This window comes from Martes martes (genome assembly GCF_963455335.1).
Source record: "Martes martes genome assembly, chromosome: 13".
NCBI classification, from domain to species: Eukaryota; Metazoa; Chordata; class Mammalia; order Carnivora; family Mustelidae; genus Martes; species Martes martes.
In genome coordinates this window covers 57,927,592-57,938,688 of record NC_137901.1, presented here as the reverse complement: position 1 = coordinate 57,938,688, position 11,097 = coordinate 57,927,592, and the positions used below count along the sequence as shown (strand labels likewise).

The window sequence follows — 11,097 nt, the reverse complement described above, 5'->3', positions numbered from 1 at the left end:
CCGGCATCAGGCTCCCTGCTTGGGGGGTGGGGTGGGGGGTGAGGTGGGGGCTGCTTCTTCCTCTCCCAGAGCGCGCCTTTGTGTTCCCTCTCTCACTGTCTCTCTCTGTCAAATAAATGAATAAAATCTTTTTAAAAAGGTAAAATATAAATAAATAAATACTAAAGTCAAGTCTTAAATCACTTTTCATGAGATAAGTTCATGTTCCACATTCTGCCTCTGGCTCAGAGAACTGCCTGGCCTGGCCCAGCAGCCCTGGGTGCATGTAACCTTGAGAAGCGTGACTCAGGTCGGACTGCCAGCCAGGTGCTTCCCAAGATGCTCCTGGGTGGTTGGTGATGTCAGTGAACAGTGGCCCTTAAAGACATCCCCCCACTAATTTCCTGTGAATATTACCTTCTGTGGAAGAGAGAATTTGCAGGTTGGAGTGAGTTCAGGGTCTTGAGATGATTCTGGATTATCTGGGTGGACCAATGTCATCTCAGAGTTCTTATAAGGGGGAAGCAGGAGGGGGTCAAGAACAGTGGAGAAGGCAGAGTTTGGAGTGATGCCCTTCAAAGCTAAAGGAGGGACCGCAAGCCAAGGAATGCAGGCAGCCACCGGGAGCTGAAAGAGGTGAGGAAATGGATTCTCTCCTCTGAGCCTCCAAAACAAAACTGCCCCGTCGAAATTTTGGTATTAGCCCAATAAAATTATTTTTTAATTTCTGACCTCCAGAACTCTAAGAACAAATTTATGTTGTTTTAAGCCACTGAGCTTATAGTGGTGATTTCAGAAAAGCAATAAAAGATTATTACGGTTGGTTCACTTGGGTGGCTCAGTCGGTTAGCTCCTGACTCTCGATTTCAGTTCAGGTCTTGATCTCAGGGTCCTGGGATTGAGCCCGGCACTGGGCTCCTCGCTCAATATGGAGTCTGCTGAAGATTCTCTCCCCGTCCCTCTGCCCCTCCACATGCCCTCTTGGTCATGCGCTCTCTCAAATAAATAAATCTTTAAAAAAAAATTGACTGTTGCTATTAAAGACCAGAAATCCTTGTTTATATATTCATTCCTGTACGCATTGCTGAGTGATGAGGAAAACAGCACCAGCTTTCATTGGCTCTGCACTTGTAAAAGCCCATTTTCCCAGTTCATAAGGGAGAATGCACTTCATGGGTGCTCCTTTGATTCCATTTTACGGTCCCTGTCTGCTTAATGGCCTGACCTCGTCCATTGTTTCCTTAAAGGACAGTTAGTGAGAAAAGAAAAGAAGAAGCAAAGATGGTTGTCCAGTCAGTAACCTCAGGTGACCCAAGCATGGCTGATGACATTCTTCTCAACTGGCAAGAGTGTCTATGTGGAGACACTTGGTCAAGAAGAGCAGAGGAGGGGCGCCTGGGTGGCTCAGATGGTTAAGCGTCTGCCTTCAGCCCAGTCATGATCCCAGGGTCCTGGGATCGAGCCCCAAGTCAGGCTCCCTGCTCAGCGGGGAGCCTGCTTCTCCCTCTCCCTCTGCTCCCACCATTGCACATGCCCTCTCTCTCTCTCTCGAATGAATAAGTAAAATAAATAAATAAAATCTTTTTAAAAAGGATCATGACCCAGAGTGACTGTCTTAGCGGGCTTGCCACTCAGCAGGAGTTAAGAGGGTCTCCGGGGTCCATTCTTGCGCTGTAACCACGGCAGACCAGGCTGGGGGGGGGGGGTGGGTTGGTTATAAACAACAACGTTTCTCCTCTCAGTCCCAGAGGCCAGAAGTCGAGATCAGGGTGTCAGTGTAGTCAGGTTCTGGTGACCACCCTCTTGGGGTTACAGATTCTGACTTCTCCTTGTGTCCTCTGTGGCAGAAAGAGTGTTTTACTCTTTTATAAGGACACTAATCCTATACTCGTGAGGGGGTTAGAGAGGGTGATGATCATCCTCATCCCCTCCCTAGGGTCCCATCTCCTAATACTATCACATTGGGGGGTAGGATTTCAACATATACATTTGGGCAGGGAGACACAGACATTCTGTTTGGTGTGGGGGGAGCCTGACCTCTGACTCCAGTCTCATTCCTGGTTTCTCTAATTCCTCTTGGAATAATTTAACTGATTCATCATAGGGAACTTTCATTTTGTTTTCATTTATAGGAACAAAAATTTCAAGGAAAAGGTGAAATAAAGCAAAATTTTGTAGTATATGACTAATTTTAAGTGTGCTTTTCAACAAATTGAAATGTTTATTATTTAAAAATTATCATAATGGAACATTTCAAATGTCTCTGAAAATAGAAAAAACGGTGTATCCCCCGCCATGTACCCATCACCCAGCTTTAATAATGATCAATACATGACTGACTGATCCTACTTCACCCCCCCATCATCCCTGAGTATTTAAAGCAATTCCAGACACCATATCATTTCATCAGTAAATACTCAAATGATTATTTTAGAGTTTAGTTGATGTAAACAGCACAAAATTCAAAAGGTAGGAAGCGAAGCTGGAAAGAAGGAAGTCATGGTGGTCCCCTGTCCCTGTCCCATCAAGCCCTGCTCCCAGAGGCAGTGACTATAACTAGTTTCTAACTACAGTTGGCCCATGAACACAGGGGTTGGGGCCCTGGCCCCCCACACAGTCAAAGATTCACATATAACTTTGGACTCCGCCAAAACCTAACCACTAATATCTACTGTTGACTGGAAGTCTTTCTGAGAACATTAACAGTTAATTAACACAAATTGTGTATATGTATTACACACTGTACTCTTACAATGAAGTAAGCTAGAGAAGAGAAATTGTTGTTAAGAAAATCATAAGGAGGGGTGCCTGGGTAGCTCAGTAGGCTGAGTGTCTGACTCTGGATTTTGGCTTGGGTCGTGATTTCATGGGTGGTTGGGATCAGCCCCCACTTGGACTTCGTGCTCAGTGGGGAGGCTGCTTGAGGATTCTCTCTCTCCCTCTCCCTCTGCTCCTTCCCCCACTCATGCAAATGCTCTCTCTCTCTCTCTTGCTCTCTTAAATAAGTAAATAAATCTTAAAAAAAAAAAAAGAAAATCATAAGGAAAATACATTTACAGTACTGTATGGTATTTATTGAACAAAATCTGCATATTTAAGTGAATAGATCCAGTCTGTGTCGTTCAAGCATCAATAGTAGCTCTTCTAAATGGAGGCACCACTTAGTCCTGCAAAAAGGAGATTTCTCCTGAGAAATTGGCATCTGAATAGACAGACTGAGCTATCAGTGTATTTCAATGATGGTACTTCTGGTAAGAATAGTTAGATTGGACTATATGCTGAACACATTATAGATCAATTAATATCTGTGGCTTGACTGATCCTGGAGCTAACGATGGCTGTTATTCAAAATTCAGTTCATAGGACCCCTGGGTGGCTCAGTGGGTTAAGCCTCTGCCTCGACTCGGGTCATGATCTCAGGGTCCTGGGATCGAGTCCCACATCGGGTCTCTGCTCAGCAGGGAGCCTGCTTGCTCCTCTCTCTCTCTGCCTGCCTCTCTGCCTACTTGTGATCTCTGTCAAATAAATAAATAAAATCTAAAAAAAAAAATTCAGTTTGTATTTATTTTTTAAGATTTACTTATTTATTTGAGAGAGAGAGAGTGAGTGGTGGGGAGGGGCAGAGGGAGAGAGAGAGGGAATCTTAAGCAGATTCTGCGCTGAATGTGGAGCCTGACACGGGGCTTGATCTCATGGCCCTGAGATCACGACCTAAGCCAAAACCAAGAGTCACTGCGCCACCCAGGAGCCCCAAAACTCAGTTTTTAAAGCACCCATCTTGCACCACTCTATCCTGGCCACACATAGAACATAAGAACTAGAAGGGCCGCTAGCACTAATTTAGTTGAGCCCCGGGAGATGAGAGAATTAAGACCGGGGAAGTCAAGCTGGTGGCAGAGAATTAGAACATCATTCTCTTGTGTCCAGGGCTCTGTCCACTGTGTCCTAAGTCCTTCCCCAGCCTGTCCATGTTGGAGCACATCTAGCTTCCATTACCATTAACCATAATGAAGGGCAGATGCTGTGTTCTTGTAAATTTGCCCTTGGAGAAGGAGTCCTTATGGTGTTTGATGGAACGGCCAGAGCTGGCCACAGAAAATTCTTCCCAGGATTCAAGACACTCTCAAACAGAAACCAGGGAGCAAAACATTGCCCAAGGCCCACAACAGACTCTGCAGCTTTTTGCTCACTGCACGCAGGCTGCCTTAAGATCAGAATGTGTGGGGCGCCTGGGTGGCTCAGTGGGTTAAGCCTCCGCCTTCGGCTCAGGTCATGATTTCAGGGTCCTGGGATCGAGCCCCGCATCGGGCTCTCTGTTCAGCGAGGAGCCTGCTTCCCCCCTCTCTCTCTGCCTGCCTCTCTGCCTACTTATTGGTCTCCCTCTCTCTCTCTCTGTCAAATAAATACATAAAATATTAAAAAAAAAAAGATCAGAATGTGTTTGTGCAGCCTTGAACAGTTCCCCAAGTTGCCTGACATCTAACAGTTCATGTGTTCCTCCTCCTTTAAGGTCAGTAATTATAACCCTGGCTTTACATAAAAGAGAGTAAGGTTCAGGCATCCTAAGTGACCAGCCCAAGAACATGTCGTCAGCAAGGGGCAAAACCTGCACTTAAATGATGGCTTGTGGCCCCCAGCACAGATCTCTACCTTCACTGCAGGCTCAGATACAAAATGGGGGAAATGTCTCTATTGAAGGAGAATGTACAACACTCAGTCACTGTTTTGGAAGCCCAGAAGCACGGTTATGTGTTTGTCTTGGCACCAACTTCAACTGAGTAATTTTGGAAAGGGCAATTCCGGCAGAGGGCAAACTGGGAGTGTGGGGGATTGTAAGCAGTTTGTATTTCTGGAGCAGCGAGATGGGAGCCAGGCAGCAGGAGTCAGCTCACGGAGGAGGGCTTTACATACCACGGAGACCTTGGATTTTGCCCTCTCAGTAGCAGATGAGAAGTCACTGAGGACTTTAAGCAAGGAGTAACATGGAAATATTTGCATTTTGAAAGGTCAGTTGGTGGCCACGAGGAAGATGAAAGGTTGGTGCCAGGACCAGGGACAGAGGATCAGCCAGCAGGCTGCACTTTGGCCAAATGAGACAGGGTGAGAAGTTGGGGTGGGAAGGAACACTGGGGCCCCAAGGTCCGAGTCACAGAGTCCATGAGAAAGGCGAATTTATTTCCACCCTAACATTGCAGGATGTGGTACTGTTCTGGGGGCTTAACTTTTATTGAAAAAAAAAAACCCTGAAGACATAGTGAACATATGACAAAATGCGTGGGTTTTGAGTGTTCAGCCCAATGAGTTTTTTCTTTTATTTTTAAATTCAAATTCAATTTAATTAATATATAGTGTATTATGAGTTTCAGGGGTAGAATTTAGTGATTCATCAAGTGCTCTCCTTAATGCCTAACAGCCAGCTACCCCATTCTCCCACCCACCTCCCCTCCTGCAACCCTGTTTTTCCCCTAGAGGTGACTCTCTTATGGTTTGCCTCCCTCTCTGATTTTTTATTTTTCCCTTCCTTCCCCTATGTGCATCTGTTTTGTTTCTTAAATTCCACATATGAGTGAGATCATATGGTATTTGCCTTCCCCCGACTGACTTATTTCGCTCAGCATCATATCCTCCAGCTCTTCCCACGCCGTTGCAAATGGCAAGATTTCATTCCTTTTGATCAGCCCAGTGAGTTCTGACCACCGTGTAACCCTTGTGTGGCCACAAGGATGGTGGCTGACAGGTAATTCCGGCTGCAGCGAGTGTAAGAAGAGAGCCACGTTTTTCTTTCTTGTTTCCCTACCACACACCTAAGACACATTGTCAATGGAACAATGCCGGCATTACAGCCTTCCGATTTCTTTCTTGTCCCCAGGTTTCTGGATGACCCCAGGGAAAACAAAGAGAGAAGGGAGAGGGGCAAACCCTGGTTGAGCACCATGGAAACTGCATGCCAGGTGGTGACAAGTGTCACGGCATTAACCTTCCCGACGGCAGCCTGACCACCAAACCACGACACAGGAATGATGGTGCCTGAGAGGCCGTCTGTGTTCTGAGACAAAGCCAGCAGCTAGAGGTCAGACACAATGGACATTTCTCAGTGTTCACCCATGAGCACTCCTGGCAAGGACCTCGAAACAGTGACAGCACTCATCACCTCCCCTAAGCGCAGAGATGGGGATGGAACTTGGCCCAGGTCCACAATGGCAGGAACAGACGCCACCACCATCCAGCTCAGGTGAGGAACTCTGCGGGGTGGTGGAGGGCTCGGAGGGCTCAAGTCACAGCCAGTGCCTTCACGCGGGACCTGGAACGCCAGGGCTCCCCGGGGTAGGGTCCTCAGGTCCACGGCTGCCGTGGGGCTAACACCCCTTCTGGCTGTAGCTGCCATGGAAAAACTCTTCAGGAACAGTTCAAAGCCATAGGAGCATGAAAGTGATAGGCAGAAGGTAACTGAAGTTGTTGAAATGGCCTGCATTTCTTGTTTCTTGATAGCCCTGGGAGATGGTTCAACAGCAGGGTCATCTTCACTGGAGTTAAACCGAAGAGCTCAGCTTTTCAGTTTTTTTATCTTGATGACAGATGTGCTCTTTTTAAAATGGCACAGAACAAGCAGAACTCTAAACGATGCTGCCTGCTTTTCTGTGGCTCATTTCAGGACCTTTTGACAGTTCCAATATGTCTGTGCTCTTGAGAAATGGATTTGGGACAGAGAAAGTGAGAGCCGTCGCTGGAACTCACCGAGGGTCTGCTGGAAAGGCGTAAATGCCCAAGGGCCGGGGCTGGCGCGGCTCCAGGGAAGGTGGGCCGGGAGAGAATGCCGCTCGACTTCACAGTGGGTTTCTGTGCAGATACTTGTTTGGCCGGATAGCAACATGTTGGACTGTGCTTTTTGATGACAACTGTTCAGAAGTCTGGTTACCTCACAAGGAAATTCTATGACGTTTCAGCGATATTTAGAAGACTTCTCACAACACATTGTCAAGTTAAAAATAACAGTTCAGGGGTGCCTGGGTGGCTGGCTCGGTCATTAAGTTTCTGCCTTTGGCTGAGGTCATGATCTCAGGGTCCTGGGATGGAGGCCCACGTCGGGCTCCCTGCTCTGCTGGGAAGCCTGTTTCCCCCTCACCCACTCCCCCGCTTGTGTTCCCTCTGTCGCTGTGTCTCTCTCTGTCAAATAAATAAATAAATAAAATCTTAAAAAAAAAAATAAAAGTAACAATTCCTTCTGATTCAGTTTTGTCCATTTGTGGGGAGAAAACAACTGGGAGGGCATTGTATTACTTAGGATGTGGGAATATAAAGAACAGAGACTCACCAAGATTGCTCAAAAAACAAACAAACAAACAAACAAAAACAAAAACCAAGTTCCTTGCAAGGAAACACCTGCACCCATACGTAAGCAAAGCTGGGAACAGTAAGAGTGAGGATTATTCTGGAATCAGGGCAGGTCCAGAGGGTTCAGCAACAGGAGCCGGACCTCCGGAAGCTTTGCTGTGCAGCTGTGACTGGTCAGCTTCCTCACACCCTCTTCCATAGTTTCTCACCTTCTCACACCTTCTCCTTACATTTTCTGTTTCTCCACAATTCGGGCTTGCAAAGGACCCATCAGGGCTGCACTCTTCCTCCTCATGTGATTCTTGCAGCCGGGTCCCCTCTGGTAGTCACCAGTCTGTCTGCAGCTCCTGGTTCTCATACCCAGGAGAGGAGAGCTTTGGCCCACCCTGTCCGTGCCCAGCCCATGGAAACCAGCCTGCATCGGGCTATCTGGGCTCCTGGTCCCCATTCAAGGATCGAGCTAATGTGCATGACTTTGATTTCGCTCCTCGGTACTGTGGCCGGTGGGGCAACGAAGGTGCAATCAGACCAGACACACGACACATTGAGTGGACCAAAAGGCGAATGATCGGGAAGGGGACCACCCCGCGCTGGTGACGGGACACCCTTCTTGGGAGCGTGGACAGGCTCTGCGCCCACTCGCGTTGCCTGCCCCACGCGTCCCGCAGAACATGCAGTGACCTTGGGCAGCTCGCAGGTGTCTTCCACCACGGCTAGTCTGGGCTTGCAGCACCCAGAGGAGAATTTCCAACCTTGCCTGCCAGGCCTATCTGCTCAGTTTCCCTGTTTTCCAGCGGGAAAGCTGAATTTGAGGACAACTGAATTGTGAGTTGTTTTTTCAATCTGTTTTATGAGCCCTTAATCATCAGGAAAATCGAACATTAAAAAGAAAAGTGCATGTTTATTTTTCTTTTTGTCGAGACCTCAAAAACAGAAGAGGGATGGGAGAAATGACAAAAGCCACAGTGGTCAGGTGATCCACGTGCAGGAGATGTGCCTCTTTGGGGAAGTGGGCACGCCTCGTTCTGCCCACTAGACTCCTATGCAGCCGCGGGGAAAGGCAGGGGGGCTCTTCTGTCTGAATTTTGTCTCCAGAACTGCCCAACACCTGCACCTCTTGAATTCCATTCAAGATTCCTAATCAATAAGAGAATGTGTTCTTTGGCTGGCATCCTGCCACTAGCCCCAAGAATCACTTGAGAGTCTGTACTCCGGGCCCTTCTGGAAGGAGTTCTTTGTTTGAAGCTCTGTACTTGCATAAAAAGGTCCCTTGGAGGAAATCTGGTATGTCTCTTCAGAACGACTCACAAAAGGGAGAGTGGTAAACACTCTGATAGACAAGGCTTGCTTTAATAAATTAACAATTAGGGGCGCCTGGGTGGCTCAGTGGGTTAAAGCCTCTGCCTTCTGCTCAGGTCATGATCTCAGGGTCCTGGGATCGAGCTCCACATCGGGCTCTCTGCTCAGCAGGGAGCCTGCTTCCTCCTCTCTCTCTCTGCCTGCCTCTCTGCCTACTTGTGATCTCTGTCAAATAAATAAAAAATCTTACAAAAAAATTAATTAATTAATTAATTAAGAATTACTGGGGCACCTGGGTGGCTCAGTGGGTTAAAGCCTCTGCCTTCAGCTCAGGTCGTGATCCCAGGGTCCTAGGATCAAGCCCCGCATCGGGCTCTCTGCTCAGCAGGGAGCCTACTTCCCCCTCTCTCTCTGCCTGCCTCTCTGCCTACTTGTGACCTGTGTCTGTCAAATAAATAAATAAAATCTTTAAAAAAAATAAAAATAAATTAATAATTACCTTAAAATGATTACACTCTTGTGTTTCCTCCTCCCCACCCTGGGGGTTCTGGGTCTGGCCAAATGTACCGGGCTCTTTGTGAAACTGGCAACAGCGGGGAAATTCCAAGTCAAGAATGTGACGGAGGCCCCTTTGTTGGGGCAGGAAGGACGGATTGGGGCTGTAGAAAAGCCCTGAAGAGGCAGTCATCTCATAGATTATAAATGAAGCAACAGATGCAATCTACTGCTTAGCATGTTTTATGGGATCACAAACACATTCTTCTTAAAGATCCTTTTCCTGGAATTTTAAAATGAAGGTGTGGAGTTTCTAGCTTGTGTTTTTGTTGGTTCTGATTAGTTTAAGGAAGTGGAACACAGCTGTTTAAATGCATGTTAGGGACTGAATTTATACTCCTGACCGCCTCTGTAAGGACAAAGAAGTAAATCCCATGATAGTAAAAGGCACGAACCACATGACTACCAGCCATAAAATCTTACTGCTCAAATCTTGGATCCTATTTGGAAATGATTTATTAGAATTTGAGAGCTGAAAATATGTCATTATCCAAAACACGACTAGATCAACAGGTGGAGTCTATCAGTTATAATCAAGACTCCCTAGGTTAACATTTTTATCAGAGACTCTGGGTATCTAGGCACTCATAGAGACTTACTATTTTTTTTTTCTGCAAAATGGACATTATTAGGAAAAATACCTGTTCACGTCTTTTTAAAATTTAAATTTTATTTTTTTTAAAGATTTTATTTATTTATTTGAGAGAGAGAAAAAGATCACAAGTAGGCAGAGAGGCAGGCAGAGAGAGATGGGGAAGCAGGCTTCCTGCTGAGCAGAGAGCCTGACACGGTGCTCAATCCCAGGACTCTGAGATCTTGACCCGACCCGAAGGCAGTGGCTTAACCCACTGAGCCACCCAGGCACCCCTTAAAATTTAAATTTTATTTAAGGTAATACATCCACATGGCTCACAATTAAAAGGTGAAAACAGCATAAACTGAAAGTCTCCTTCCTACCCTGTCCCTCCGCCTCTCATCTCCCCTCCCTGGAGGCAGCCAATGTTTTCATTTCTCTGGATATTCCTTCCTCAGGCACTTATTTGCATACAGGCTAATATGTACATAAATTTTTCTGTTTTACACAAACTGTAGAATATTATACATAATTCTACACTTTGCTATTTTCTGTTAACAATGTATCTTACACAGTCCCCACTATTCTGCACCACTATTCCATTATAAGAATGGACCATCGCTCACTCACTTACCTCTGTTCGACACTTAGGTCCAAGACTTTGCATTACAATGTTGAGTGGATGCCCTTGCGAGTAGTATCTGTAGGACACATGGCTGGATCGATGCAGATCTGCCAGCTGTGCCCCTTCCCAGCAGAGAGACCGTGGAAAACCACATGACCCATGATTGGTTTCCTGCAACCTTTCAGCGTTAGGTGTTATAAAATTCTTTGAACATTGCAGAACTCTTTGAACATTTTGTAGCTGAAAAATATTGATCATTGTCAATTTTGATACATCCAAACGGTATTTCCATGCTTTTATGTGTTCGTATTCTAATTTGCATCTCTCATTTTGAGAGAGGTTAAGAATCTTCCATAGTCATTGGCGTTTACTTTTCTTTGAATAGTCCATTTATATACCTCAATTATTTTATTATCGGGTTGTAATTCTTTTTCTTGCAGGCAGGCATAAAAATTTTTTTTCCCAACGTATCAGGTCTTTTTCACTGTTTATAATTTTTTTTAAATCCCCATTTTCACATTTTGGCTTTGTAGTAGAATGCATCGGTCTTCTCTTTACTAGCTGTAAAACTTCAAAATTGTAATTAAAATGGCCTTTCCTACCCTAAGATTAAAAAATAATTCTCTTTTTAGGGGTAATTTTGTTGTTTAATTTTATTGTATTTAAATCTTTGATATGAAGTGCATTTTTGTATAAGGTATGAGGTATGATTTCAGTTTTATTCTTTCTCAGA

At 45.8% G+C, this 11,097-nt stretch overlaps 1 long non-coding RNA gene across 1 annotated transcript; it reads left to right on the top strand.

Moving 5' to 3' along the window:
• The first annotated feature begins 4,824 nt into the window (after positions 1-4,824).
• On the top strand, positions 4,825-7,204 carry LOC308354411. Its single transcript, XR_013967860.1, has 3 exons — positions 4,825-4,985; positions 5,849-6,211; positions 6,632-7,204. It is a non-coding gene; the product is annotated as an uncharacterized lncRNA (long non-coding RNA).
• Positions 7,205-11,097: the final 3,893 nt, after the last annotated feature.